Here is a 6,000-nt window from a genome sequence, read left to right as displayed (position 1 = left end):
TCCAAACCAATCCAAACCAACCAAACCAATCCAAACCAATCCAAACCAATCCAAACCAACCAAACCAATCCAAACCAATCCAAACCAACCAAACCAATCCAAACCAATCCAAACCAATCCAAACCAATCCAAACCAACCAAACCAATCCAAACCAACCAAACCAATCCAAACCAATCCAAACCAATCCAAACCAATCCAAACCAACCAAACCAATCCAAACCAATCCAAACCAATCCAAACCAATCCAAACCAACCAAACCAATCCAAACCAATCCAAACCAATCCAAACCAATCCAAACCAACCAAACCAAACCAACCAAACCAACCAAACCAACCAAACCAATCCAAACCAACCAAACCAATCCAAACCAACCAAACCAATCCAAACCAATCCAAACCAATCCAAACCAATCCAAACCAACCAAACCAATCCAAACCAACCAAACCAACCAAACCAACCAAACCAATCCAAACCAATCCAAACCAATCCAAACCAATCCAAACCAACCAAACCAATCCAAACCAACCAAACCAATCCAAACCAACCAAACCAACCAAACCAACCAAACCAATCCAAACCAATCCAAACCAATCCAAACCAATCCAAACCAATCCAAACCAATCCAAACCAATCCAAACCAATCCAAACCAATCCAAACCAACCAAACCAATCCCAAACCAATCCAAACCAATCCAAACCAATCCAAACCAACCAAACCAATCCAAACCAATCCAAACCAATCCAAACCAATCCAACCAAACCAAACCAATCCAAACCAATCCAAACCAACCAAACCAACCAAACCAATCCAAACCAAACCAATCCAAACCAATCCAAACCAACCAAAACCAACCAAACCAATCCAAACCAATCCAAACCAACCAAACCAATCCAAACCAACCAAACCAACCAAACCAATCCAAACCAATCCAAACCAATCCAAACCAACCAAACCAACCAAACCAACCAAACCAACCAAACCAACCAAACCAATCCAAACCAATCCAAACCAATCCAAACCAATCCAAACCAACCAAACCAATCCAAACCAATCCAAACCAATCCAAACCAATCCAAACCAATCCAAACCAATCCAAACCAACCAAACCAATCCAAACCAATCCAAACCAATCCAAACCAATCCAAACCAATCCAAACCAATCCAAACCAACCAAACCAATCCAAACCAATCCAAATCCAATCCAAACCAATCCAAACCAATCCAAACCAATCCAAACCAATCCAAACCAACCCGAATCCAACCAAATCCAATCCAAACCAAACCAATCCAAACCAATCCAAACCAATCCAAACCAATCCAACCAATCCAATCCAAACCAATCCAATCCAAGTCCAATCCAAGTCCAAACCAAACCAATCCAAACCAATCCAAACCAAACCAACCAAACCAATCAAACCAATCCAAACCAACCAAACCAATCCAAACCAATCCAAACCAACCAAACCAACCAAACCAACCAAACCAATCCAAACCAACCAAACCAATCCAAACCAATCCAAACCAACCAAACCAACCAAACCAATCCAAACCAATCCAAACCAATCCAAACCAACCAAACCAACCAAACCAATCCAAACCAATCCAAACCAATCCAAACCAACCAAACCAATCCAAACCAACCAAACCAATCCAAACCAATCCAAACCAACCAAACCAATCCAAACCAATCCAAACCAATCCAAACCAACCAAACCAATCCAAACCAACCAAACCAATCCAAACCAATCCAACCAAACCAACCAAACCAATCCAAACCAACCAAACCAATCCAAACCAATCCAAACCAATCCAAACCAATCCAAACCAATCCAAACCAATCCAAACCAATCCAAACCAATCCAAACCAATCCAAACCAATCCAAACCAATCCAAACCAATCCAAACCAATCCAAACCAACCAAACCAATCCAAACCAACCAAACCAATCCAAACCAACCAAACCAACCAAACCAATCCAAACCAATCCAAACCAATCCAAACCAATCCAAACCAACCAAACCAATCCAAACCAACCAAACCAATCCAAACCAATCCAAACCAACCCAAACCAACCCAAACCAACCAAACCAATCCAAACCAATCCAAACCAACCAAACCAACCAAACCAATCCAAACCAATCCAAACCAATCCAAACCAATCCAAACCAATCCAAACCAATCCAAACCAATCCAAACCAACCAAACCAATCCAAACCAATCCAAACCAATCCAAACCAATCCAAACCAATCCAAACCAATCCAAACCAACCAAACCAACCAAACCAATCCAAACCAATCCAAACCAACCAAACCAATCCAAACCAACCAAACCAATCCAAACCAACCAAACCAATCCAAACCAATCCAAACCAATCCAAACCAACCAAACCAATCCAAACCAACCAAACCAATCCAAACCAATCCAAACCAATCCAAACCAATCCAAACCAATCCAAACCAACCAAACCAACCAAACCAATCCAAACCAAACCAACCCAAACCAATCCAAACCAATCCAAACCAACCAAACCAACCAAACCAATCCAAACCAATCCAAACCAATCCAAACCAACCAAACCAATCCAAACCAATCCAAACCAACCAAACCAATCCAAACCAACCAAACCAATCCAAACCAACCAAACCAATCCAAACCAATCCAAACCAACCCAAACCAATCCAAACCAATCCAAACCAATCCAAACCAACCAAACCAATCCAAACCAACCAAACCAATCCAAACCAATCCAAACCAATCCAAACCAATCCAAACCAACCAAACCAATCCAAACCAATCCAAACCAATCCAAACCAACCAAACCAATCCAAACCAACCAAACCAATCCAAACCAATCCAAACCAATCCAAACCAATCCAAACCAATCCAAACCAATCCAAACCAATCCAAACCAATCCAAACCAACCAAACCAATCCAAACCAATCCAAACCAATCCAAACCAATCCAAACCAATCCAAACCAATCCAAACCAATCCAAACCAATCCAAACCAATCCAAACCAACCAAACCAATCCAAACCAATCCAAACCAATCCAAACCAATCCAAACCAACCAAACCAATCCAAACCAATCCAAACCAATCCAAACCAATCCAAACCAATCCAAACCAATCCAAACCAATCCAAACCAATCCAAACCAATCCAAACCAATCCAAACCAATCCAAACCAACCAAACCAACCAAACCAATCCAAACCAATCCAAACCAATCCAAACCAATCCAAACCAACCAAACCAATCCAAACCAATCCAAACCAATCCAAACCAATCCAAACCAAACCAACCCAAACCAACCAAACCAATCCAAACCAATCCAAACCAATCCAAACCAACCAAACCAATCCAAACCAATCCAAACCAATCCAAACCAATCCAAACCAATCCAAACCAATCCAAACCAATCCAACCAATCCAAACCAATCCAAACCAACCAAACCAACCCAAACCAATCCAAACCAATCCAAACCAATCCAAACCAACCAAACCAATCCAAACCAATCCAAACCAATCCAAACCAATCCAAACCAACCAAACCAATCCAAACCAACCAAACCAATCCAAACCAATCCAAACCAACCAAACCAATCCAAACCAATCCAAACCAATCCAAACCAATCCAAACCAACCAAACCAATCCAAACCAACCAAACCAATCCAAACCAACCAAACCAATCCAACCAATCCAAACCAATCCAAACCAATCCAAACCAATCCAAACCAATCCAAACCAATCCAAACCAACCAAACCAATCCAAACCAATCCAAACCAATCCAACCAAACCAATCCAAACCAATCCAAACCAATCCAAACCAACCAAACCAATCCAAACCAATCCAAACCAACCAAAACCAATCCAAACCAATCCAAACCAATCCAAACCAATCCAAACCAATCCAAACCAATCCAAACCAACCAAACCAATCCAAACCAACCAAACCAACCAAACCAATCCAAACCAACCAAACCAATCCAAACCAATCCAAACCAACCAAACCAACCAAACCAATCCAAACCAACCAAACCAATCCAAACCAATCCAAACCAATCCAAACCAATCCAAACCAACCAAACCAATCCAAACCAATCCAAACCAACCAAACCAACCAAACCAATCCAAACCAATCCAAACCAATCCAAACCAATCCAAACCAATCCAAACCAACCAAACCAATCCAAACCAATCCAAACCAATCCAAACCAACCCAAACCAATCCAAACCAATCCAAACCAATCCAAACCAATCCAAACCAACCAAACCAATCCAAACCAAATCCCAAACCAACCCAAACCAATCCAAACCAATCCAAACCAATCCAAACCAATCCAAACCAATCCAAACCAACCCAAACCAATCCAAACCAATCCAAACCAATCCAAACCAACCAAACCAATCCAAACCAATCCAAACCAATCCAAACCAATCCAAATCCAATCCAAACCAATCCAAACCAATCCAAACCAATCCAAACCAATCCAAACCAATCCAAACCAACCAAACCAATCCAAACCAATCCAAACCAACCAAACCAATCCAAACCAATCCAAACCAACCAAACCAATCCAAACCAATCCAAACCAACCAAACCAATCCAAACCAACCAAACCAATCCAAACCAATCCAAACCAATCCAAACCAACCAAACCAACCAAACCAACCAAACCAATCCAAACCAATCCAAACCAACCAAACCAATCCAAACCAATCCAAACCAACCAAACCAATCCAAACCAACCAAACCAATCCAAACCAATCCAAACCAATCCAAACCAATCCAAACCAATCCCAAACCAACCAAACCAATCCAAACCAATCCAAACCAATCCAAACCAATCCAAACCAACCAAACCAATCCAAACCAATCCAAACCAATCCAAACCAATCCAAACCAACCAAACCAATCCAAACCAATCCAAACCAATCCAAACCAATCCAAACCAATCCAAACCAATCCAAACCAATCCAAACCAATCCAAACCAATCCAAACCAATCCAAACCAACCAAACCAATCCAAACCAATCCAAACCAATCCAAACCAATCCAAACCAACCAAACCAACCAAACCAATCCAAACCAATCCAAACCAACCAAACCAACCAAACCAATCCAAACCAACCAAACCAATCCAAACCAATCCAAACCAATCCAAACCAATCCAAACCAACCAAACCAATCCAAACCAATCCAAACCAACCAAACCAATCCAAACCAATCCAAACCAACCAAACCAACCAAACCAACCAAACCAATCCAAACCAATCCAAACCAATCCAAACCAATCCAAACCAACCAAACCAATCCAAACCAATCCAAACCAACCAAACCAATCCAAACCAATCCAAACCAACCAAACCAACCAAACCAATCCAAACCAATCCAAACCAATCCAAACCAACCAAACCAATCCAAACCAACCAAACCAATCCAAACCAATCCAAACCAATCCAAACCAACCAAACCAATCCAAACCAACCAAACCAATCCAAACCAACCAAACCAATCCAAACCAATCCAAACCAATCCAAACCAATCCAAACCAACCAAACCAACCAAACCAATCCAAACCAATCCAAACCAACCAAACCAACCAAACCAATCCAAACCAATCCAAACCAATCCAAACCAATCCAAACCAATCCAAACCAACCAAACCAATCCAAACCAACCAAACCAATCCAAACCAATCCAAACCAACCAAACCAATCCAAACCAATCCAAACCAACCAAACCAATCCAAACCAATCCAAACCAATCCAAACCAATCCAAACCAACCAAACCAATCCAAACCAACCAAACCAATCCAAACCAACCAAACCAATCCAAACCAACCAAACCAATCCAAACCAATCCAAACCAATCCAAACCAATCCAAACCAATCCAAACCAATCCAAACCAATCCAAACCAATCCAAACCAACCAAACCAATCCAAACCAATCCAAACCAACCAAACCAATCCAAACCAATCCAAACCAATC

Source organism: Armigeres subalbatus, chromosome 3, assembly GCF_024139115.2.
Source record: "Armigeres subalbatus isolate Guangzhou_Male chromosome 3, GZ_Asu_2, whole genome shotgun sequence".
Classification (NCBI taxonomy): Eukaryota; Metazoa; Arthropoda; class Insecta; order Diptera; family Culicidae; genus Armigeres; species Armigeres subalbatus.
Note: the sequence above shows the minus strand (reverse complement) of the source record.